The 26,323-nt window shown below is 46.0% G+C and overlaps 1 protein-coding gene across 4 annotated transcripts in view; it reads left to right on the top strand.

The window, feature by feature from the left end:
• Nucleotides 1-15,387: 15,387 nt before the first annotated feature.
• The window catches only part of TANK (TRAF family member associated NFKB activator), a 74,451-nt gene continuing 63,515 nt past the window's right edge, over nt 15,388-26,323 (top strand). Inside the window, exon 1 of one of the 4 annotated variants that reach the window (XM_033946487.1) lies at nt 15,388-15,549. The gene's annotated coding sequence lies outside the window, so the exon portion shown is untranslated. Of the gene's footprint in view, nt 15,734-19,543; nt 19,626-26,323 lie in introns of those variants that run through there. The other 3 variants (XM_033946483.1, XM_033946484.1, XM_033946485.1) reach the window with 3 other exon arrangements.

Below are 26,323 nucleotides of genomic sequence, written 5' to 3'. Positions count from 1 at the left end.
AGATTAGCAGTTTTCAAGCCTAGTATGTCCATAGTCTCACTCAGTGTGTTGGTTATAGTCTCCGCTTTGCCATCACTCATATTGCGGGTTGACCTGTTTAGTGACCTAATTTTGACCTGTTTAGTGACCTGGCAAACATATTTAATGTAAATAATTAATTGCTTTACAACTGAGATGTCTGTGGTTTCATCACACAGAATACTGAAAAAATTTTCAGCGTGAATATTTTTCAGTATGTTAGACTTTATTTCTGATGCTAAGACATCCAGCAGCTCTTGCATTATTCTTTCTGAGGTGTAATGTGCATTTTTACCAACATTGAGATGTTGTAAAAAGGAACAACCCATTTCTTTACAGTGTTCTAACAGCTTTTCAAACAACGTTGTATGTGGTAACTCATATTTTGCCAACCAATACATGGATCTTAAAGCTCCCACAAAGGCATCTCTCTGTAAGTTATTTAACATAGATACAGATCTTTCAATTTGACCGATTCCAGTTTGCTCTAGTACACGCTTTCCTAAAAGATCAGAAGAAGACTCAATGTGTATTTTACTTTTTTCATGGTCCAGCAAGCTTTCTTTTCGAATTCTTGTGCATGGCACATTTACCCAAGGTAACTCCCTCCTTGGGAGGTGTTTGAATATTTCATGCACAATGAGCACCACATACCATTTTCTTTGACCATTAGCCAATCAAACTCTTTAAACCATTGTTTGTTTATGCCGGATAAGTGGTGCTTAGATTTATCAATTGGCAGAGTGTGTGCTGAAAAGATTTCCCCTGATGGACCAGCCTCTGCAATGTCTTTGTCTGAAATTGCCACATCAGCAGTTGATGCTGCACCTTCATTGGTTTATGGCGTCTCTTTTCTGAAATAACTGAGCAGTGTTTTCTGAACACTTTTTTTACTCATGTTGGTAAAATGAAAAGTACCTAAGAATAAGACTTTTGAGTGGTAACGTGGGAGCCTATTGGTTATTCAGTGCACACTTGTACACTACGGCAGGGCAAGATATGAACAAAAAAAGGAATGGCAGATGTGTCACTTTAACAGGAACCAGTGAGTGCTACAAGGATTTTTATTGTTTGCTCGTCTGGGCTTAACCTGCCCCAAACACTCTGTGATGAAAGAAGAGGGAAAGACACAACCAAGTCTGGCCCTGGACTCTTTTTTTCCCCCTTTCTGGAGGACCTACTGCTATTAAATATTTCTATAGCACTCTCAGTTGTACGCAGCGCTGTAGAGTCACAAAGAGGGAAAAGCACAGCCAAGTCTGGCCCTGGACTTTTTTTTTTCCCCTTTCTGGAGGACCTACTGCTATTAAATATTTCTATAGCGGGGGGTCACGTGATGCTGGAGACCTAATCGGACGTGCCTCTCTGCAGCTCCGGGCCACTCCGACCTAAATCCTTCTTTTAAACCTGCTATTTGGGGAGCACTTGGCATTCTTCTACCATCCGCGGCTCGAGAGAGAGGGGTACACCTACGTGCCGTTTCTCTGGTAGTGCTTTCCTGGTTATGCCGACTAAAGCTCAGCGAGAAGTGAGCATGGGAAATTGGACGCCGTGCACTTATGAAGCTCAAGGTGTGAAAAATAACAAAAAATATGCAAATGACACCAGCGCAAGGTTATAATAATTATAATTATGATTTATTGAGTTATTGTTTATATTTTTCCATTATGAGACTCAAAAAAATAAAGCATAATTGCTTGCGCTAGTGGGAGATCGTTATAGTTGCCAAAATGCTGGCCTTCTGATAACGAGCTCAGTTTAATATCTCAAGACACTCTATTATATACTTTTGGCTCAGTATGACATCATCAGTTTGACAGCCAATAAAAATCAACAAAGGAGGTGTTTAAAGTTAGACAAAGAAAAAAGTTTCAGAAATCCTATTTGTTTGTTTACATTCATTTCTGAATATACATTTACATTTTATAACCTTTCCAATTAAGAGAAATCTGCAAACGTGCTGAAATGTTCTCAGCTTGCCTGTCATTCTTAAAGGAAAAGAGGGCTCTCTGAGCTGACAGTTAATTATTTCCAGATATGGTGCCCTTTGAATTTCTTTAGGTTGCAAATATATATAATATGTTTTTTCAAAACCCATTCTTTTGTTCAATACAATCACACAATCACATACTTTCATTCATAATTTTCATTCATATCTCGGCCATTTATATTTAATGCATGTTATATCTTAGTTTAGGATACGTCTTCCTAGCCAGCCTAAGGCACATCTGGTATCAATTAACACCACGATGCTGAGAAGTCTAAACAAAGACTTGGAAAAAACTGACCACAAAATGGATTCCAAAGACACAAGAACCCAAAATGGAGTCCATGTGATTTCCTTCATGATCTAGCCTAATAGCAAAGTACATAAAAATAATATTTTTATGCTTTCCCTTATATTAATCTGTAGTGTGTTTTTCTGGCCTTAGCCACATTTATATTCAGATTTTTATTCACTCGTTTTTCGTACGCTTCTATTTGGGCGTAGCCTTAACTGACACATATGCTTGTATCTAACTAGAATTACCCAGAATCAAACAAAAAGCAGGCACTTAATACTGCACTATCATATTCTGATATCCATTCCATTACCATCCCATAAACATCACCCCCTACTGGTCACGAGCCACTACTCCTCAGGAGCCAAGGCCAAAACCACAGTGCCGGGAGACAAGATGGCGGACAAACACGAGGTGCCTATGTTTACCCTATAAGATGCGGCTGTCCAGGAGCTCACCCGTTCCTTAACTCTTGTAATGGAGGACAAACTTACCAAAATCCAGTCTTTTATGGAGGAAATGAGGGAGCGTCTGGATTCCCAAACGAACCGTATACAGCGCGCCGAGGAAAGCATCGCTCAGCAGGAAGTCCGCACCGACAACTTCGAGGAACGCCTCCGCACGCTGGAAACCACCACTACCACCTTGAAGGAGCGAGCGGAGGATCAAGAAAATAGCGGCCATAGAAATAACCTGCGCTTCATCGGCATTCCTGCTTCTGTGAGGGATGTGGATCTTCACTCGCGGCATGGCTGCCAGAGGTCTTTGAAATCCAGGCCCCCTTGGCCCCGCTGTTGCTCGAGCGAGCGCACCGTGTGGGAGTCCGCCGCGAGGGAGAGCAGCGTCCGCGCCCAGTCATAGCACGCTTCCTCAACTTTGCAGTGAAGGAGAGGATTCTGTTTCTGTACCGCAAGAGGAAGGAGCTGCAATTTGAGGGCCATAAGATTCTCCTTTTTCAGGACTTCTCACCTCAAGTCTCTTATCAGCAGCGTGCAATGGCTCCCTTCTGCAATGAGCTCTTTAAGCGTCATATCAGAGTTACTCTGGTGTATCCTGCATGGGCTCGCATCTTTTACAATAATAAGGTCACCTTTCTTGATACACCCCAGGCTATGGAGCAGTTTATCCAAAAGCTCCCGCCAGTGATGGATTCCCTCGAGCGGGTGATTGAAGTCTCTGCTCCTGCCTGGTGTTTTCCTTGCTGGACTTCATTTCTGCAGTTGGCCTGGCCTAGCCGTTCCTGTTGACGGACGCCTTGAGCCGGGGAGTGATTGTGCTGGGGTGGGGAGTGTGTGCCTCTTGTCCTGGTTACCCCTGGGACCTGGAGGGGGTGACGGTTGCCAGGTTGAACTGGCTGGTAGGGGGGCTGCATTTTTCTATGGTACTATGTGGAGGGGGGAATTTGGCTGGGACGTCCCCTCTCCTCTGTTTGATGGTTTATGGCTTCTTTTTGTTTTTCCTCTACTACGTTTATCATTCTGGCTAACTTGACTGTTAATTCCTTAAATGTGGATAGCTTTCATTCACCTGTGAAAAGGTCTAAGATTCTTGCCTATTTACGTAGGGAGCGGAGTTACATTGCCTTTCTTCAGGAGACTCACCTGTCCACCACTGAACATCTCAAACTTAAGAGGGATTGGGTGGGACAGGTGGGTTTCTCTGCGTATTCCTCCAGAAAGTGTGGGGTAGCAATCTTGATTCACAAAAATATACCCTTTTGTATTCATAAAGAGATCAAGGATCCTGAGGGCAGGTACCTATTTCTGATTGGGGAGTTGTGGGGCAGCACCATGGTGCTTGGTAATATATATGCACCAAATGTTTACTCTCCTGAATTTTTCTCCTCCTTGGTGGGGATTTTGGCACCTTACTCTTCCCATCAATTGATTTGGGGGGGAGATTTTAATGTGGTGGCGGAGCCCCTAATGGATTGTAAGCCTGCTAAAACTCCTGCTAGGGGACACTATGACAGAGGGATTCCCTTTCTTATGCGGGAACTGGGGTTGTTAGATGCTTGGAGGATTCTGAATCCTGATGATAGTGATTTCTCCTTCTATTCCCACCCCCATAACGTCTATACTAGAATAGACTATATCCTTATCTCTGACACTTTGTTCCTGAAATTGTCTCGCGCAGTTATGACCGCCCCTTTGTTATCCGACCATGCTCTCCTTGGCGCTACCTTCCAGTTTTCACCTGCTTCTGCTGGGCGAATCTGGAGGATTTCTCCCCTCTTATATTTGGATCCTAATTTTAAAATTTACCTGCAGCAGAAGTGGGAGGATTTTTTCCGGACCAACCCGGTGGAGGACGTGAGTCCGGTTGTGTATTGGGAGGCGGCCAAGGCCGTTCTTTGAGGTCATGTATTGGCTTATTCAGCTGCTGCTAAAAAAAAACCAGGATGGAGAGCTGATGACACTGACTGCGGAGTTGCATAGCCTGCGGCGAGCGCACATATCGAGCCTTGCACGACCTTTACGGGAGAGACTTTCCGCTGTTAAATCTCAGATCAACTCTATTCTCACACAACGGGCGGCCAAAAATATCTATTTCTACAAATACAAACTACATGTTTGGGGGAATAAGACTGAACGCTTACTCGCCAACCTGATTCGACCTCCTAGGGCTCGGCATGTCATCACTCACATCAAGGATAGGGCGGGGAGGGTTTACACCCAACAGCAGGCGATCACGGCTCAATTTACCCAGTTTTATCAACAATTATATGCTGAGCAACCGCCTGATGATCAAGCTCGAGACTCCTTCTTCACTGGTTTATCGTTGCCCGGGATATCTGCTTCGCAGGGGAGCTTGCTTAACCGTCCGATTAGTGGAGACGAGTTGAAATTGGCCATTCACACTCTCATATTGGCTAAGACTCCTGGGCCAGATGGTTTTGGCCCGGAGTTTTACAAACTTTTGCCTCCTTCTGCTCTCTGCTCTCTACAAGCCTTTTTCATGGGGTTGAGGACGGAAATTCCTCCAGGTGACACTCACAATGGTGCCCATATCATTATTCTACCCAAACCGGGAAGACCTGTGGATCAGCTGGGTTCCTATAGGCCCATTTCTCTCCTCAACCAGGATGTTAAACTCCTCGCTGGCATATTGGCAAAGCGCCTTAATAACATCCTTCCGGATCTGATCCATGAGGACCAGGTCGATTTTGTCCCTGGCAGGCAGGCCTCGATGAATTTACTTAAGGTGCTTGCGTTGTTACAGCTCCCTTATCGTTCCTCTGATAGAGCAATGATCGCCAGTTTAGATGTAGAGAAAGCGTTCGATATGGTTTCGTGGAGACATCTTTTCTGGATTTTAGGACAATTTGGTATTTCGGTGGACTTTGTGGCCTGGGTGTCTGCTCTGTATACCCGCCCTACCTCTCAGTTGCTGATTAACGGAGGAGTTTCTGACTCTTTTCCTCTGGGTAGAGGCACCCGACAGGGGTGCCCGCTGTCTCCCCTGCTCTTTCTTCTTTCCCTCGAGCCGCTGGCTATCAGAATCCGCATGGATTCGGAATTACAGGGGTTGAAACTGGGGGGGGCACGAGTTTCGTATTAATATGTTCGCTGATGATATGCTGCTTTACGTTAACCATGCGGACGTCAATCTCCCCCGTCTGATGCACATTATTAACTCGTATGGTCACTTTACGGGCTTGAAAATTAACTATGATAACACTGAAGCGTTGTTGTTGCATGACTCACCGGGTGATTCCTGGTATACTCAGCTGGGGGTGGGCATTGCCCTGGGAAAATTGAAATACTTAGGAATTCTTCTGTATCGGGATCCAGTAAAGCTTTACGAGGCGAACATTTCTGCTGCTATAGGTCGCATTAAATCCTTCTGTCATAGATGGCGCTCTCTTCCGTTATCATTGATGGGACGGGCGGCACTGGTGAAGATGGTTTTGTTCCCCAAACTTTTGTATGCCCTACAATTGGTGCCTTTTTGGATCAGTAAGGAGGACGAGCGCCACTACAACTTCATTGTTCGCACGTTTATTTGGAATGTAAAGAAAGCGCAGATTGGCTTCCATAAATTATCTCGTGCTAAGTCCCAGGGAGGGCTTGGCCTCCCGGACATCAGGCTTTATAATGTGGCCTTTCTTTTCCGGTGGATACATGAGCATTTGACTCTTCATTTCCGTTACTCTCCGCCGGGACTTTTGACCTCTTGCTGTACCCCTATGTCTTTTGTATCTTATATACATGGGATCCCACGCATGTCTCTCTCCCTGACCTATCCTACTCTGGTTTTTCTTGCTGCCTTTCGCAAGGCCTGGGCTTGGTGGCGGGGGCTTCAGAATAAGTTGCCTTATCCGTCCCCCTTCCTATCCCTGCTTGGTAATCCTGGTTTCATATCCGGTTTGAGGGGCCTGCATGGCTTGAGGGGTCGCACTGAGCGACATACTACCATAGGTGACTTGTTGTATCTAGGGGGTGGGCAATTTCCTTCTTTCTCCTTGCTCTGTACACACTAGAAGCTCCCCTCCACGCATGTTTATCTATATCTACAGATCCAACATTATTATAGGTCTCTCAGTGCTGCCCCTACTGATACCTGGACTTATGGCCCCTTGGATGAGAGAGCCCTTGCTACTCTTCCCCATGAGAACAGGATTGCTGCCTGGTACAGAGAGGGAAGGGACTATCAGGGTGAGCTTTGCCTCCAACCTTTGGTATCTTAGGGACTTAGGTTTGGTATCTTAGGGACTTAGGTTTGGAGGTCTCCCTTCATGATATGCAAATCTTTTTCCAAATATTTATTAGTTTGTCCAATCTGTCTCCTTGCAAGAAACTCAGTTCCGAATATTACCCAGGGCATACCTTACTAGAATTTGAGGTTTCACCATTGGACTGTGGACTGATAATCTTTGCATTAAATGCCATTTGTCCCCTGGCACTTATCTGCATACCTACTCTGAGTGCCCGGCACTCTCCTTCTGGGACTCCGTTCGCCGTCGACTGGATGACACTCTTTGCTGTACTCTACATTGGAACCCACCTGCTCTGCTCCTGGGCGATGTGCAGGACCTGTCTCAACAAGGCCTTGCTCTGCCTTCCCAGAAGTTCGTCCTTCATGCTATTCTGATCGGGAAGAAACTGATTCTGCAACATTGGACCTCTTCTGAAGCACCTTCCTTTTCTGTATGGTGACCCGTATGGACACCTTGGCACTTTTTGAGATGCAGACTTATTCTTCCAGAGTGCAGGCCCACTGGAAAGACTATTGTGCATTGTGGAATAAATTTTTGGAGTTCGGAGCAGGATCTTCTTCATAGTTGTGGTACCTGATCCTGATTGTCTTTCGGCTCTTGCTCATTTTTTTTTGTATAGCTTGCTTAGAACTCTATGCCTGGAGTTGGCCATTTTGGCGTCCGGCATTGGTGGCCTTTGTGTCCGGCTCCTCGTGTCCAGTTCGGTTCAGTCTGTGAGATCTGTGTGTATGGGGGAGGGGGGGGGGGAGGAGTGTCTGTTGCTGGATGGTGCTGATGGGTGAATGTGGGTTTGACTGGGGTTCTGCATGAGTTGGGGTCTTTTTCTCCTTGGGTTTTACTCTCTCTAGCACGGGAAGACTTGCCTCCCCTTCAAAATGAGCACTTTGGGTGATGACATTGTGTATTTCAATCTTTGTTGTTGATTGAAGGATCCCTAGCTAGCTGACATACCTGGGTCACGGTGTAGATGAAGAAACTCAATTTTAGATCAGTGGGTCATAATTAGTACAAAGAACAACTTGTGACTCCATTTTATTGCTCTGAGAAATCACGTATGCATGCAGGCCTGTTCTATGTATCTGTCTTAGTGCCTGGCACGGCTAGGAGGCAACAGGATGCTGCTGTATAGATTATAGGATGGATTTATGGTTTTGTTTTTCTCTCTGCTGTTACCTTTTGGTCAGAGCTGGTTAGAACTGGTTTGGACTGGTTAGGAGGGGCCGGCGGCGGGATCCTATATAACTTTTGTGTCCGAGATCCTCAGGGTCTTCTGTTTATGCAGCCAGTTCTGCCCAGAAGTCCAGCATATATGCTTGTTTAATAAAAGCCTTTTTAAATCTCTTCAGTCTCTGGCTCAAGTCTCTGCACTACTAACGGAGGGCCTTATCCTAAAAGGTACCTTCATTTGGCGCAGCTGAACAGGGACTTGATCTACAGACTTGAGCCTGTTTGGCACGATCGTCTCCCTCGGAGGATTTCAAACCTTGCCTCCTACGAGACCCGTAATAGCCGGCATTAACCTGGTGGTTGACCAGGAACGGTTTCTCGTCGAAGACAACGGATTGCACCTCGAGAAGGAACGAATCGGTGGAGATTTCTGGCTCCTGGTTTTGTTGTGCCGGTACCGGACCTGTCTTGGTAAGTGAGAAGTTGATTCCTTCTCTATCCTGTCTCTACCTCTTCTGTCTAGTAACTTCTTAATCCGTTGTGAAGCACAGAGAGGTATATAGGATTCTGGTTTCTGGAAATTGGAACTTTTGTTGGGTGCATATATAGATTGTATAATATGGGTCAGAGCACCACCGACCCCCTTCAGATCATGCTTAAATATTTTACAACTGCCTTTTCTGGCGATTATGGCGACCCTAAGATTTTTTATTGTTTTCTTCATCCTTATTTTTATTGTTGTCAAAGGCTTAGTATTTGGAATTTAATCAACTTTTTGTCAAATTAATAAAACAAAAGCTCTGGGGACACCTGACAAGACACAGAGAACAAGAAATTGGTGATGTTGAGAAATTACCCGGGGAGATGGAAATAGCATTTAGGTTGGAAACCTGGGAAAGGTTGGTAAAGCAAGCCAGCATGATTGTTTTGCCGAAAGTTGCAGACAGGATAGTGTAAGTTTCTTAACAGGGTAAAATGCATGTGGATCAAGACAGAATTAAGAATGTGAGTTCGCACTGATGAACGAGAATAAGGACTGTGATTTTAGATATATGTTGCGTGCAGTGGATTTGTTACAGACAGTGAGTAATTTAAAGAAAGTTGAGCCAGATAGTTTACGTGTTCTCGCAGTTGTCAAAGTGTGTCTGCTGGTAATAAAAAAAAAAAAAAAAAAAAGCAACCGTTTGTCAGACATGTGGGGTTTGTGTTGGGCACATCCCTGCCTTTGTATTCCAGTGTTGGGGGATTTAAAGTACAAGACTAACAATGATAGAGGTTAAGTATCCATATTTTTCTGAAAATTGAAATATTTGCTAAACATGGGCTTGATAATTCAAGTTCAAGTTTCAAGTTTTATTATTATTTGATGAATCGCCTATACAAACATTCTAAGCGCTGAACAAAAAAAAAAACATTTTAGAGGACAAACAATTTTAAGACACAAGTACAAAGTTAAATAACAAAGTTTTTAAGAGTTTTATAAAAGAGATAAGATCTTTTTCTTTTCTGATGTACAGTAGCAGTGCATTCCACGTTTGTGGCGCTGTAACAGAAAACATGTCATTTCTTCTTGTACCCACAATTTTTAAGGAAGGGACAGTTATTAAGTCTTGTGATGATGATCGTAGAGAACAAGGGGCATAATAAGGAATGATCATTCTAGACATTAATTGAGGCTCATTGAAAGCTAGAACTTTAAAAACCAAGAATAATATCTTAAAAGTAATTCGGTGGCTAATAGGTAACCAATGGGACTTAATCAATAGCGGTGTAATGTGGTCAACTTTTTTTTTTCCTTTATGAATGAGTTTTATTGATAACGGATGGATTGAGATTACTTCTTTTGTGCTAATAGTCTCCCTTGCTTTCCCGTATTGTGTCTTTATCCTGGTGTTCTTTATGAATTCTTTCTTCCCATACATGTTTGTATAAAGTGTTATTATCAATCTGATTTTAAATACAATTGGAAATAGAAATACCTTTCAAATAAACTTGGTAGCTCAAACTCCAGAGGCAGGGGGTAGTTATTATGTAAGGACAGTGCAGAGTAAAGTAGCTACATCTAGTCTGCAGCAGTGCCCACTCCTCAGAGTGTAGCGGGACCCAGGTGGCAGACAAGGGTTCCAGGTCTGCCCGCAGGGAACATGGCTAAGTGACCTCAGGGGTGGTGTCACGTTAAAATGTCTCTTCTTTGTTTCGCAGTCATACATACAGAGCTGTTCTGGACCTGTTACAATGAGTCTTTTTCTACCCAGAGAAGGAGGACAATGTTCTGCTTTCAGTAACCTTGAAATGACCTTGCACTTAACATTTAACATGTTTCTTTTTTTCCCCTTTGAATTGACATTGCCATACTTCAGAATACCTCTATATTTAACATTGTACACTGTACCTAGTAAGTTTTGCTTATTTTTCAAGATTGAAGCACACCCTAGCAGTTGCGTCCCTGTCTGCCTTATGAATGTAATTGGCAGGGCACCAAGCCAGAGTGATTACATTCTTACGTTTTCTCTTTCGGACGTTCCAGTAACCATTAATAGATGCCTTTTATTATTATGCCATGTGTTATATCGCACTTTACTTTGCCACTGTGTGCACACAATTATGATTCGTGCTATGATGGACGTTTGTTTTTGTATAACTGTGCATTTCTCTGCAGATCTAAGTTCAGCTCTGAATCCTTGCCAGCTGGAAGAAAAGTTCCACGCCTTTTCTGTTTTCTATGTTTGTTTATGCCCTGTAATCTTTGTGTTGTCTATCTGTTTGGTTTGTGGGGTACCCCAAGGAAACCAACTATACCATTGGCCATTTTTGGAGATTTTTCTCTCCCTTTTTGCATTTTTGTTTTTTTCCTATCTAAATTGCCTTTCTAGCTGTTCACGCCCACGCTGCCCTCTGGCACCAGCGCTCCTTCCTCACCTCCTCTGGATCCCCTATCCAACACCACCAACTCATCCTGGACCTTTTGGATGCTATCCTGCTACCCTCCAAAGTTTCTATCATGCACTGCTGGGCCCACCGTCGCCTCCGTGATTTCATCAGCCGCGGTAATGCCTTGGCTGACCGCTCGGCTCGCCAGGCGGCCCTCCAAGGTCCGCCCACACCCCCTCTTCTGTTATCCCTTTCCTCCCCTCAACCTTTCCTTCATTCCCTTTCCCCCCAGTACACTGACCCCGAGCGCAAGTGGGCCACGCAGCAACCTGGCCATTGCACCCTCCCATCCGGATGGATTACTATACCCTCCTCCCACACATCCACACCCCTCCTGTATGTTCCACAACTCCTGGCCCTCACTGTTGTCCACCGTGCACACGATTTTTCTCATGCCGGTAACCCAGCCCTCCGCACTCTTCTCCGACAGAATTTCTATATCCCGAATCTCTCTCAACTCATCTCCCATGTCCTACTCCGCTGTGTCATTTGCCTTCGACACAACCCCTCTTCTGTCAGACCCCCCGTTCCTGGCCACCAGCCTATCGGTTCACACCCCATGCAAGTCCTCTCTACAGATTTTACCCACTTGCCCCCCTCCCATGGGTTCCGTTACCTCCTGGTTTTCATTGATTTCCACACTGGGTGGCCAGAGGCCTACCCAGTGTGCACAGAGAAAAGTAGGGAAATAGTAAAGGTTTTACTCCATGACATCATCCCTCGCTATGGCCTGCCCCTAGTGATTGGCAGCGATAATGGCCCCGCCTACATATCACAAGTCACACAAGCTGTCTCTCGGGCTCTGCAAATCACCTGGAAATTACATACGGCCTATCACCCCAGAGCTCTGGCCAAGTTGAACGCATCAACAGAACTATTAAAACCCTCCTCGGAAAAGCGGCAGAGGAAATCCGCCTGCCATGGCCCAAACTGATCCCTTCTGTTCTATTTCGCATCCGCTGTACCCCAGGTAAACGCAATCAGTTGTCCCCATTTGAGCTCATGTATGGCCGACCCCCGCCGATAGTCAGTCTAGACCCCGAGTCTCTTGAACAGATAGGGAACGCTATCACAGACGCAGAGATAAAGCAACTAGGAAAGACCATTATGAAATTACAGAACTGGGTCATTTCTAGAGCCCCGCTGCCAATTACAACCCCTGTTCACCTCTACAAACCTGGGGATCAAGTGTGGCTGAAAGTATGGAAGAAAGAACCGCTGAAACCCCTTTGGACAGGGCCTTTCACTGTCTTACTTGCTTCCCCCACAGCTGTCAAATTGTCCCGCCACGAGTCTTGGATTCACTACAGCCGTGTGAAGCCCGCTGCTGAGTATATTTGTGAAAAAGGGCCTACTGACCTTCAACTGAAAATCACGCGGCTGCCCCACACTCTGGAAGAGTAATCACGCACGTCTGATCCGGAGATCTGACAAGATATTTAATATGAACTCTGTTGTATATTTACTGCTTGTGATTTACGTCTTGCCAACATTGTCCATGTCCCCTACCCCTCCCACGCCTGGGTGTGCCCCTTGTGTGGCACTAGTGGACAATGGGGGCAAAACGGAAAATGTTATTAGATTTCAAACTAATTATGAGTGTAAGGGTCAACTAGTGACCCCTGTATGTATATATAACAAGGTTGAATATTCTATATGTAATAATGGAGATTCACAGATCTGTTTCTACCCCAAAGCAACTAATAGGGATACTTGGATAGAGGTCAGGTCAGTCTGGGATCAGGGCCCCCTGATTCAACAAACCCTGGTCACTAATCCCTATGTCCCGGCCTCAGTCCTCTTTGATGCTTGCTATGCCATGGACCAGAACCCCACCTTCCTTGGATGTTGTGGTGCCCTAGCATGGAGGAGGGAATATATGCACAACGATAAATACATGTGCCTGGCGGGACAGAAGCCGTCCCACTGTGAAGGGTCTTCTGAACACTACTACTGTAACTACTGGAAATGTGTATCCTGGGCTACTTGGGGTATGACCCGACTGCCTACCACCCGAGCCATATTATCCAAAATGGGTGACTACCTCTGACTGTGGCCTCCAGAACTGTAACCCACTTAATTTCACTATTCTACAGCCATTTAAATGGAACCTCGATGATAGCCTCCGGAAAGCTCGCTATCTTGTGGGCCTACAGATATATGGTAAGGGCACGGACCCTGGTACTGTCTTGCACATCAAACTCGTTGAGAGACACCGGATCCCTGAACAACACAGCATTGTGTTTCCCAACTTTTATGAACATATGAAACTTGACCAACAAGACTTTGTGCCCTCTGTCACCACCTGCAACCTTTTCATACAGTTCGCTGAAGCCATAGGAGCCACCTTAAATCTGACAAACTGTTATGTCTGCGGGGGCACCCAGCTGGCCCCTGAAAAACTCCATTCTGGCAAAACACTGCATACAGCGTCTCGGACCATCCTTTACCACTCGTGTTGGACACCTGCAGTGCCAATCCTTATGGACTAAAAACAGCACCTCTCAGCCCGGATGGACTTATTGGACCGGAGATCCTAAGTTAAAAATACCCAGACAATGGAATACTACTGGCAATGCTACCACATTAAATGTCTACCTCAACCTGCCTGCTTCTGCCCCTTGGGCTGCACCAGAAGGATGCTACTGGATCTGTGGGAAAATGGCATACCCCACTCTACCCTCAAATTGGACTGGCACTTGTGTTCTGGGCACTATCAAACCAGCCTTCTTCCTCCTCCCGTTATCCGAAGGAGAACATCTGGCTGTCCCAGTATTCGATCAACGGGCCCGTTCTGAAAGAAGTTTGGAAATTGGTAAATGGGAAGACACTTGGCCCCCGGAGCGCATCATTGCTGTCTACGGTCCTGCTACTTGGGCTGATGATGATATATTTGGACTTAACTCACTGACTGATTGGGCCTCCAAACCGGGACTCTTTAAAGCCCTCACCATAATTTTCCTGGTATCCTCTGTCATATTTTGTGTTCTTCCTTGCCTGTTACCATGTTTATTGAAAACCCTTAACCGTACTATTAGGACTACGATTGACAAAAGTACCACCGCCCTAGTCCTGGCCCTTTCCTCCTATCACCCAGTCCCCACTTCTGATACAGATGGCCCTGACCTACCATAACCCAGCTAGTCAGCTAGCACACAGAAGAAAAGTTGGGAATGAAGGATCCCTAGCTAGCTGACATACCTGGGTCACGGTGTAGATGAAGAAACTCAATTTTAGATCAGTGGGTCATAATTAGTACAAAGAACAACTTGTGACTCCATTTTATTGCTCTGAGAAATCACGTATGCATGCAGGCCTGTTCTATGTATCTGTCTTAGTGCCTGGCACGGCTAGGAGGCAACAGGATGCTGCTGTATAGATTATAGGATGGATTTATGGTTTTGTTTTTCTCTCTGCTGTTACCTTTTGGTCAGAGCTGGTTAGAACTGGTTTGGACTGGTTAGGAGGGGCCGGCGGCGGGATCCTATATAACTTTTGTGTCCGAGATCCTCAGGGTCTTCTGTTTATGCAGCCAGTTCTGCCCAGAAGTCCAGCATATATGCTTGTTTAATAAAAGCCTTTTTAAATCTCTTCAGTCTCTGGCTCAAGTCTCTGCACTACTAACGGAGGGCCTTATCCTAAAAGGTACCTTCATTGATGTGTGCAATGTTCTGCTGGTGCATTCTCACTTGCATTGTACCTTTGTTGTTATGCACTTTACCTGTTATTGTTCTTGTCTGTTGCCACATTTTGCTCAATAAACATGATTATACAAAAAAATATATATATTTCTATAGCGTTCTCAGATGTAGGCAGCTCTGCACAGAGTCACAAAGAGGGAAAAGCACAGCCAAGTCTGGCCCTGGACTCTTCCCCCCCCCCCCCCTTTCTGGAGGACCTACTGCTATTAAATATTTCTATAGGTCTACCAGACAACGCAGGCTACACAGAGTTTTTTTCTCTTTAAAAATACCCTGCTGAAAGCACAGAGGGAAGTTAAAACCATCAACCTAACCCGCCCAAAACTTTCAGCCTGGTCACTCAGCACAGGGGAAACAAAAATTCGGTCGTTGCAGGGGCAACCTTTGGAGCGTGGGCGAAAATGTTTTAATAGGTCTATGTTAAAACACTATGCAAATTACCCTTCCCTGCTCACGGTGAAGAAGTAAGGGCGGCGAAGGGATAATTTGCATAGCGTGCAAAGGCGTTGGACCAATCGAAATACAACCCCTTGGCGCGCTATGCATATTACCTCTTCCCCTTCCGTACTCCACCGTGAGCAGTGGCGTGATTCGTGGAAAATCCTTTGGTCGCTAATGCTGGTTCTTCTGCTCATGCTCAGTTAGACCTGATCTGAGCGGAAGAACAGGCATTATCCGAAGTTTGCGTGCTGAATTAAATGCTGCTGAAGTTGTGGTTCAGGCAGGAAAGGTATGTTCACCTTCAAGTACGGGGTGCAGGCAAACCGGAAGAAGCAGGCGCTTGACAATTCATGCGCGAACTACCGCCGAGTCCGATGTCAGATCGCGGTCTCTGCAGCTGCAAAATGGCAGCCGGCCGCTCACTTAAAGTAGCTGGGCGATGCGCCTGGCTGGAACACGCTAGGGAGAACACTGTATGTATATATTTATATATCACACTATAGAATAGAGTTATTATGCACCCAAATGCTGGAGCCATGGGGGTGGCTGGGAGGAGCTGGAGGGAAGGGAGCGAGAGGGTGCTGGACCTGCAGTGGAGTGGCTGGGTGGAGCTGGACGGAAGGGGGAGAGGGTGCTGAAGTTTCTAATGTGTAGAGGTTGATCTGGGAGTCAGCAGTTGATACTGAAAACCATAGAAGGGGATCAGAGTACCAAGGGAATAAGTATAGATAGAGGAAATAAGAAGTTCCAAGACAGAGCTTTGGGGTACACTAACTGATAGTAGGATAGACGTGGAGGAGGATCTACCAGAACATACACTAAAAGTGTTGGGAAGATGTACCCTGCCCAATACACTCTTCTCAGTAACACATATCCCTGCAAATGGACACGTCAAAGCTTACCATACCAGCTCTAAGAATTTGAAATCTGCTAGCCCTACCAGCAACCCTCCAAGAATTTGAAATCTATCAGCTGTACACCTCCACTGGATAAGGAGTATGAGCTGGACTGCTACGGATTCCCAAACACAACTTACATGTTAACAGAATCCCTCACTTCAATGACACAAAAAAACCATACACCATCATTACCTAGTAAAAATAACAGACTGCAAATTAGAAATTAGACATAAAATTAAATAGAAATCTCAGACTTTGTTAACAGTGGAACACAAAAAAGAGAGAGAAATGGAAATCCATTTACTGCTATACAGAACAAAATATAAGTAATGCACATTTTCAAAGGTGACTTTCATCATTCTCTAAAAGTTGAAAATAAATATTTTATACCTTTTTGTCTGGTTATTTTATTTTTCCAGTTAGATTGGTTCTGGCACTTTCTCTTGTTTTTGCTTAAGTCCTTTTCCAGCATCTCATATCCATTTTCTATTTCTTCTCTCCCCCTGCAAAAAAAACTTTCCTTCATCTCTGTCTGATATGGATCCTTCTGCTTTGGCGCTTTTTTCTCTATTTCTCTTATCTGTCTTTTTATCTTTTAGATAGATCTCCCCCCAGCCCTGTCTCTCTCCATATATGCTTATGCTTTAGTCCTTCTATTTCCACCTGTCTCTCATTCCTTATCTTTCAGCCATTTTTATGCCAGTGATTCCCAAATCTGTCATGGGCAAGATAGTGTCATCATTTTCAAAGCTACATACTGTCTTTGTGGGTTCTGTTTATAATCCCCCCCCAAAAAAAAAAAAAAATCTGGCAAAATTCCTCTGCTACATAAAAACACAAATATCTCTAGATATTTATTAAACAGCAGCGCAGTTTTTAGTTACGGCCATGGCAGCAACAGCTCCGATGCTCATAGAATTCCTATGAGCTTCAGAGCTGTTACTGCCGCAGCCAGTGTTAGAAACCCCACTACGGTTTTAGTAAAGAGGGGAGAAGTTAGGCAGTTGCATTTTTACCTTGTATAACACCAGCAATATTTAAGGCCAGTTCCATGAACACTGCTTTTTTCCTTGTGGAGGTTTACTCTGAGGCCTGCAGATTAGAAGCAGCGTCTGAGGATGAGGCTTGTGAGGTCTTCAAAAGGTATCACACCTAAATCGGAGACCCTTTTACTAAAGGGATTATACTCTAACATGCACTTAATATGGGGGAAAATAGGTTACTGCAAAATGCTTTATTTTGCCTGTTTGCATGTACTACCTTGCACATTAACTATTTCATCAAAATATTTTTTGGGGGGCTGCATGTCATTGGGTGCAGAATGCATGTGGAAACATTAATAGCTAGCATGTTCCATTTGTGCACTAACTCCTAGATTCTGCTGCTCCTGCTATATTATGCTTAGACTAGCAGGCAGCTTGTTCTCGCATGTGGGTTACGTCATCCACGGAGCCCGGTACGGACTGTGGTAAAAGTGTATTGCCACTTTAAGATTTATAGAAAGTTCATTTCTGCCTGCACCGCACATGCGTGAGTGCCTTCCCGCCTGACGCCGGCTCGTGAGGTAGTCAGTTTTTCATTTTCCGTGGAGTGAAGATGACTCATCTTAACTTCGTTCCCTCGAGTTTGCCTTCCCGCTTCTTTTTTTTTCAATTATTTTCAGACTTGTTCGTTGTTTATTATTCTACAGTTTTCTTCCATTAGTATGCATATTTTTTCTTGCTCTACTTCTCTACTATTTGCAACCAGATTATGGTAGCTCTTTTTTTCCCTTTCCTTCCTTTCATAAAGGATCGAGATCTTGAGACCATTCAGATGCTAGAATCCACTGAACTGTTCTGTGATGAAGTCTTGCGAAGGGGGTTACATGAGCTGTGGAGGCCATGTGACCCATAAGTTGCATCATCTATCTCACTGAGATGGATTGCAGAGTTCAGACTTGAGTGCAAAGATGAAGCAAGGTGTGTCTACTCTCATATTTTCTTACTTGATTCTCAAGTTTCTCAGCCCACTACTCTCCTCTTTTTTCAATAAAAGATGAGGCCAGTTTCTGCAATACCTTTGCATATCCCTTTCTTTGTTTTCCTTCCATCTTTGTTTTCCTTCCTTTCGCACCTTTCCATCCCCCCCTACCCCCCAATGGTTCACAATGGCTTTACTACACTTATTTGCTGGTTTCCCTTTTTTCCAGCATATTTCTTAGGAAGTGCCATCCTTGCACTGGCTCTGGCCATGTTCAAGACGTATCAGAGCTTCCTCGCAGCCCTCAATGGGAGCATTCTTAACATGTGGCTTTGCTCCCAGTCCGTCACTCTTTCTTTCTATGGTCAACAGTAACGTTTTTCTCTCCTTCTTACTTTGTTCTTCCTCTTCTTCCTGGTTTCCTTGAAACTGTTCTAACCAATGGGAACTATGTTCTCATTTTGCTTGACAAAATTCCCTTTCACTCCAATCTGTGTCTTCCTTAGCCACACTTGGGCTTACCTACTCTTTTTGGTCTGGTTCTCTCTGTCTCTGTCTGTCTGTCTCTCTGTATCCATTTATGTTTTTGAATCTGCCTGGCATCTTCCTCGCCTATGCTTAGATTCCATTGTCACTATGAGGTCATTTATTATTTATAACGTTCTTTACTATAGTATTCCCTGTGTTCTTCCCCTTTACCCTCTTCTTGAGGATAGGGTGGTTCTGCTTAGTCTATTTATTTCATTCCCTTACCTCCACCTACTTATATCAGACAGCATACCTGATTTTCTTACAAGGCAATAAGCGTTTAGTTTATTTGTTTATTTATTTTAAAAACTTATACACCGCCTAAAAACTGAGTGGTTTACAAAAAAGCATGCACAATAATGACACAAACAGCATACCATACAGGTTATTGGCAGTCATACTTTCTCATCTTTCTATTACATATCTTAGTCATGTTACTGTATCTATGTAACTTTCCTCTTGTACTATATTACATAATATATAATATGTATTACATATTATGTGTTCTTAGAGGCAAACTCTCCCTTCATCCCTTTACTAAAGCTAGGGAGTCCCACATGTGAGAATATGCTGCCTGCTTGTCTAAGTATTAAAAAGTTACATACCGTAACGTGCTATCCAGGGATAGCTGGCAGATATTCTCACAATCTGCCCACCTCCCCTAGTTGGCTTCTTTACTTAGGCATAGAACTGACGACCTCGGCGTCAGGAGGGAAGACTGCCCTGTGATTAGGGATCTGCTAAGCTATCATATCGCAGGGCAGTCAGTTTCCTGTCTGGAAAACTGCTATAGCTCAATAAGTAAAAGCCCTGTGCTGCTCTTCCAGAGGTCATTAGTTCAAATCCCAACCAGCTTCCCAGCACATATTTTAATTGTGGCATTCTACCTTGCAGGTACACCTTGATGATCTCACAATGAGGTCACCATTGTGCAGCTGCAAACCTCCATTTGCAATGAATTAGAAGCCATGCTAAGGTATGTATATGGTTTGTTTGTTTTTCTGTTTTTAAGCTTTTGCAAATGAAGTTATGTATGCAATCTATATATTTTTGTCATGTGCTTTCTTTGCTTTCAAGAATGAGCTGATTGGAGCATTGTTTAGTCAGAAATAAAGGGTAGTTTTTTAGCAAGAAAACTAAAGCTATGTTTTTCATGTGCGGTGCTTCAGTTAATGGAGCTGATGGTCCACAAAAATAGAAGGTTTTGCATGAAATATATCTTGTTTTGATGTGCCCCGTATTAAATGTATTTTGAGCCTAATAAAACAAAAATAGAAACCCAGAGAGCTATTTAGCAGATCGCGTTAAGGACATTCAAACTGTGCCTAAGTCCACTTATCTTATTTGTTATTGAATTCGCAATCTCTCCTGGAAATATCCAGCTTTCTTATCTCACTTGTAACAAAAAATTGTAACTATCCTGGAAATGTCCAGTTAGCTCTTTTGTAATCCGCCTAGAACTGCAAGGTACAGGCGGAATAGAAGTCACAAATGTAATGTAATGTAACGTCGAAAGAGTGCCTAAGTTCCGTCCATAGAACTCGGGTCTATCTGAAGCCTAAACTGCTCAAAAGTAGACTTCCTTACAATGCCTATAAGACCCAGTTTTACAATTTCTATGCAGCTTGCTAGCTCACTCTGTAGCACACTGGTTTAACCTATACTCTTCCATCCTAATGTTGCTGGTTCGAATCCCAGTCACTGTCTGATGGAAGAGAAATAAATAAAAGCATTAAACAAATCCAACTCCTAGTATTACAATTATCCCAGGACAAGCAGGCAGCATATTCTTAACGTATGGGTGAGCCCCGGTACGGACACTTTTAACTAGAAAGTTCTAGTTGACCGCACCGCGCATGCGCGGGTGCCTTCCCGCTCGACGGAGGAGAGCGTGGTCCCCAGTTTCTTCGTTTCCGCGGAGCAAAGAAGACGCATGTGCTTTCAACAGCTGTTGAAATTTTCTACTTTGCCTTCCCGCTCGCGTAATTTTCTTCCTTTTTTGCTTTTTTCCCTTCGGGTTTCTTTTTCGTCTAAAAAAAAAAAAAAAAATTCTTTAATTTGTCTTTTCCTTTATTTTTCTGGCCGGCCCCGGCGGGGCCTGTTGCCAACATACAGGCCTCCGGGTTTGATTTTGCGGAGGCCGTGTTTCCATTCATGCCCCCTCAGCCGGGTTTTAAGAAGTGCCAGCGGTGTGCACACCCGATCTCTCTCACTGACCCGCACAATTGGTGCTTACAGTGCCTGGGTCCAGAGCATCGGGCTGACACCTGCACCCGCTGTGCTACTCTTAAAAAACGTACGTTAAAGAATAGGCAGATCCAGCAGAACATCCTTTTTGGCACCGGATCTGCCATGGAGTCTGCCACACCATCGACGGCGCCGCTAAAGTCGGCACCGACTACCTCCACACCGCCTGATCCTTCCTCGGGGTCGATGGCGTCAGGTAAGCCGGCTAAGAAGCCTTCCACTTCCCTTGAGCGCCCTCCTGCCACGGCGGTGACACCGGTCCTCCCGGCATCCAGCCGACCCCGTAAACGCTCCGCCCTGATTTCGGTGAGTGCCTCGTCATCGGCCTCCTCATCGCCAGAGCGTAGAGCAGCACCTATGGTACCAAAAAAGAAAAAAGCGGTACCGGTGCCTCCTCTGGACGACCGCATTGCGGCCATACTCCAAACTTAATTACAGGAGCAGCTACAGCAACAACTACAGCACCTGTTGCCAACAATATTGGCCCCGCTCCTTCCGGTACCGGACCGGCCCGAGCCTCGCACCATACCACCGGAGTCTACTCCATCGGTACCATTAAACACGTCCATGCCGGTGCTCGCGGCGGAACCCATCAACCCTCTCGTGCAACTGCACTCTGATGCCGATCCTCTCCGACATCGGGATCGTTGCCAAGCCGACCGAGACCGGCACCGCTCCTCTTCCCCCATGCGTTCTGGCAAATCTCTCTCTAAGACTCGCCACGCAGAACCATCCACACCACCGTCCCGTCCTATACACACCGACGTCAGGGACCCGGACCTCTGGGAAGAATCCCAACCCGGTACCGACGATGAGGCTTCTTCAACCGACGAGGAGCCCTCCACAATCGATACCGGTTCCAAGCCTGAACAATCCTCGTTCACCAAATTTCTTCGGGAAATGTCAGCGGCTCTCTCTATCCCATTAGAATCTGACTCTAAGAAGTCACAGGCTTTCTTAGATGCCCTAGACTTCGAGCAACCCCCCAAAGAATTCCTAAAGTTACCCGTCCACGACATCTTACGGGAAACTTTCTGCAAGAATTGGGAGAACCCTCTCTCGGTACCGGGGGCCCCTAGAAAACTGGATAGTCTCTACAGGGTCATCCCTATCCCGGGGTTTGACAAACCCCAACTACCCCATGAATCTCTTCTTGTCGAATCCACCTTGAAGAAAACCCAGGGATCCAGTATTTATGCTTCTACCCCTCCTGGCAGAGAGGGCAAAACGATGGATAAATTTGGCAAGCGCCTTTATCAAAATTCAGTGCTTGCAAACAGAGCCAATAATTACACCTTTCACTTCTCCTTCTACATGAAGCATCTGGTTCAACAACTCTCTTCATTACAAAAGTATCTTCCTGAACGTAAGGTCCCTCTTTTCCAACAACACATTTCCAGTCTGCTTCAACTCCGCAAATTCATGGTGCGCTCTATTTATGATTCTTTCGAGCTCACCTCTCGAGCTTCGGCCATGGCGGTTGCCATGAGACGTCTGGCCTGGCTGAGAGTTTCCGACCTCGATGTTAACCACCAAGACCGCCTGGTTAACGCACCTTGTCTTGGTGATGAACTTTTCGGAGAGTCCCTAGACTCCACCACCCAGAAACTCTCTGCTCACGAGACCAGGTGGGATACTCTCATCAAACCAAAGAAGAAGACTCCGCCTGCTCGCCCCTATAGACAGCAGTCTTCATACCAACGCAGATTTTCAGCCAGACCTCTTCATCCACCTCCGCAACAACCTCGCCGACCTCGTCAGCAACAGCAAACTCAGGCTCGCTCCCAATCTCATCAACCTGCCAAGCCTCTCCCTCAGTCAAAACCTTCTCAGCCCTTTTGACTCCTTTCTCCAGGGCATAGCCAGTCTCTCACCAGCGTTACCTCTTCCTCAACCTATCGGAGGACGCCTACAACTTTTTCTCAGCCGTTGGGAGGTCATCACGTCAGACCAGTGGGTCCTTACCATCATTCGCCACGGCTACTCTCTCAACTTCCAGACTCTTCCACCAGACAATCCTCCCGTAGAGTCTGCTTCTCACTCCTCTCAAACCCTCCTCCTTCTCAAGGAGGTTCAATCCCTCCTTCTTCTCAATGCCATCGAAGAAGTCCCCCAAGACCAAAGGGGTCAAGGATTCTACTCCCGCTACTTCCTGGTACCCAAGAAGACAGGAGACCTACGTCCCATCCTCGATCTCAGGGACCTCAGCAAGTGTCTGGTCAAGGAAAAGTTCAGAATGCTCTCCCTGGTCACGCTTTACCCTCTTTTCTCTCAACACGACTGGCTATGTTCCCTAGACCTCAAGGAGGCCTACACTCACATTCCAATCAATCAGACTTCACGTCGCTACCTCCGGTTTCAGATACAGCACCATCACTACCAGTACAAAGTGCTACCCTTTGGCCTCGCATCATCGCCCAGGGTCTTCACCAAGTGCCTTATTGTGGTGGCGGCCTTCCTCAGGTCTCACAACCTCCAGGTGTTCCCCTACTTGGACGATTGGTTGGTGAAAGCACCTACGTCTCCGCTTGTGCTACAAGCCACTCAACACACCATCTCTTTCCTCCATCTTCTGGGGTTCGAGATCAACTACCCCAAGTCGCATCTGCTTCCCACACAGCGACTTCAGTTCATTGGAGCAGTTCTCGACACCACTCTGATGAGGGCGTTTCTCCCCTCCGACCGTCAACAGACCCTGCTCCATCTTTGCCGCCAGGTGCTCCTTCATCACTCCATCCCTGCTCGGCAGATGATGGTCCTCCTGGGCCACATGGCTTCCACGGTCCATGTGCTCCCTCTGGCACGACTCCACCTCAGAACACCTCAGTGGGCTCTAGCCAACCAATGGTCTCAGACCACGGACCTTCTTTCTCATCCCATCTGTGTGACATCGTCTCTTCAGCGATCTCTTCAATGGTGGTTGAACTCCTCCAATCTTTCCAGGGGTCTGCTTTTTCATCTACCCCCTCACTCCATGGTCAACACCACGGATGCCTCCCCCTACGCATGGGGAGCCCACCTGGGAGAACTTCGCACACAGGGTCTCTGGACCCCTCAGGAACGTCAACATCATATCAACTTCCTGGAACTCAGGGCCATGTTCTATGCACTCAAAGCTTTCCAACACCTTCTCTACCCTCAGGTTCTTCTCCTGTGTAAAGACAACCAAGTCGCCATGTATTACATAAACAAGCAAGGCGGCACCGGTTCTCCCCTCCTCTGTCAGGAGGCCATCCGCATCTGGACCTGGGCCACGGCCCGCAATCTCTTCCTCAAGGCTGTCTACATCCAGGGCGAACAGAACTCCCTGGCCGACAATCTCAGCCGCATCCTTCAACCTCACGAGTGGACTCTGGATCCGACCACACTCCACTCCATCTTCGATCGGTTGGGCACTCCTCAGGTGGACCTCTTTGCAGCTCCTCACAACCATCAACTGCCCCTTTTCTGTTCCAGACTCTACTCTCCTCATCGTCTGGCCCCGGATGCGTTCCTGCCCAACTGGACGGGTCGGTTTCTCTATGCCTTCCCTCCACTTCCTCTGATGTTGCGGACGTTGTTCAAACTCCGCAGAGACAATGCCACCATGATTCTCATCGCTGCTCGGTGGCCTCGCCAACACTGGTTCTCTCTCTGCTCCAGCTCAGCTCCAGGGAGCCCATTCCTCTTCCTGTGTTTCCTACTCTACTTACGCAGCAGCATCAGTCTCTACTACATCCCAATCTGTCCTCGCTCCACCTGACAGCTTGTTTCTCTCGGGCTGACCTCTCCACAGAATCTGTCTCAGCCTGTCCGTCGCATTTTGGATGCCTCCAGGAAATCGGCCACCCTCCAATGTTACCATCAGAAGTGGACCAGGTTCTCCTCTTGGTGTCTACTGCATCACCACGATCCCACCTCATTGGCAGTGGAAACTTTACTGGACTATTTGCTCTCTCTGTCCGACGCTGACCTCAAGTCTACCTCCATCAGAGTCCACCTCAGTGCCATCACTGCGTTCCATGAGCCTATCCTCGTAAAACCTCTTACGGCTCATCCCCTGGTTTCCCGGTTCATGAGAGGCCTCTTCAATGTCAAACCACCTCTGAAGCCTCCTCCAGTCGTCTGGGACCTGAATGTGGTTTTGTCAACCCTCATGAAACCTCCGTTTGAGCCTCTTGCCACTACTTCACTCAAATTTCTGACATGGAAGGTGCTTTTCCTCATTGCCATCACCTCTGCCAGGAGGGTTAGTGAGCTGCATGCACTGGTTGCCGACCCACCTTTCACTGTTTTTCACCATGACAAGGTGGTTCTGCGCACCCATCCTAAGTTCCTTCCCAAGGTGGTCTCGGACTTTCACCTCAACCAGTCCATTGTTTTGCCTGTCTTTTTTCCCAAACCCCACTCTCATCCTGGGGAACAGGCGCTGCATACGCTGGACTGTAAGCGTGCCCTTGCTTACTATCTTGATCGCACCAGGGCTCACCGCTCATCCCCTCAGCTCTTTCTATCTTTCGACCCTAACCGTTTAGGTCGCCCTGTCTCTAAACGGACGCTTTCTAACTGGCTTGCTGCCTGCATTGCCTTCTGTTATGCTCGGGCCGGTCTCTCACTGGAAGGTGCTGTCACGGCCCACAGAGTCAGAGCTATGGCTGCTTCCGTGGCTTTCCTCCGTTCCACGCCCATTGAGGAAATCTGCAAGGCTGCCACTTGGTCCTCTGTTCACACGTTCACTACTCACTACTGTCTGGATGCCTTCTCCAGACGGGATGGACTCTTCGGCCAATCTGTGTTACAAAATTTATTTTCCTAATGGCCAACCATCCCTCCTCCCCCTCTGTTAGCTTGGAGGTCACCCATACGTTAAGAATATGCTGCCTGCTTGTCCTGGGATAAAGCACAGTTACTTACCGTAACAGGTGTTATCCAGGGACAGCAGGCAGATATTCTTAGGACCCGCCCTCCACCCCGGGTTGGCTTCTTAGCTGGCTTATCTTAACTGGGGACCACGCTCTCCTCCGTCGAGCGGGAAGGCACCCGCGCATGCGCGGTGCGGTCAACTAGAACTTTCTAGTTAAAAGTGTCCGTACCGGGGCTCCGTCGGTGACGTCACCCATATGTTAAGAATATCTGCCTGCTATCCCTGGATAACACCTGTTACGGTAAGTAACTGTGCTTTATAACAAAAAACAACATAAAATCGCCATTCTAATAACATAATAATAAAATATTATAACATTAAAGACATTGTTTGGATGTTTAAATCTCACCTAAAACCTGATTCTCTAAAGGACACCTAAAAAGTTAGAAGCATAAACAGTGCTGAACTCTGCTAAATGCAATTCAACAAAGGATGCCTAACTTAGGCATCTAAATGGCACCTAACTTTAGATGTGTTTTGCAGAATCGGGGCCTAAATGTCCATAGACTATAATGGACATATTA

Source organism: Geotrypetes seraphini, chromosome 5 (assembly GCF_902459505.1).
Source record: "Geotrypetes seraphini chromosome 5, aGeoSer1.1, whole genome shotgun sequence".
Lineage (NCBI taxonomy): Eukaryota > Metazoa > Chordata > Amphibia > Gymnophiona > Dermophiidae > Geotrypetes > Geotrypetes seraphini.
The sequence above is the reverse complement of the archived record's forward strand: the minus strand, read 5'-3'. Positions and strand labels throughout refer to the sequence as shown.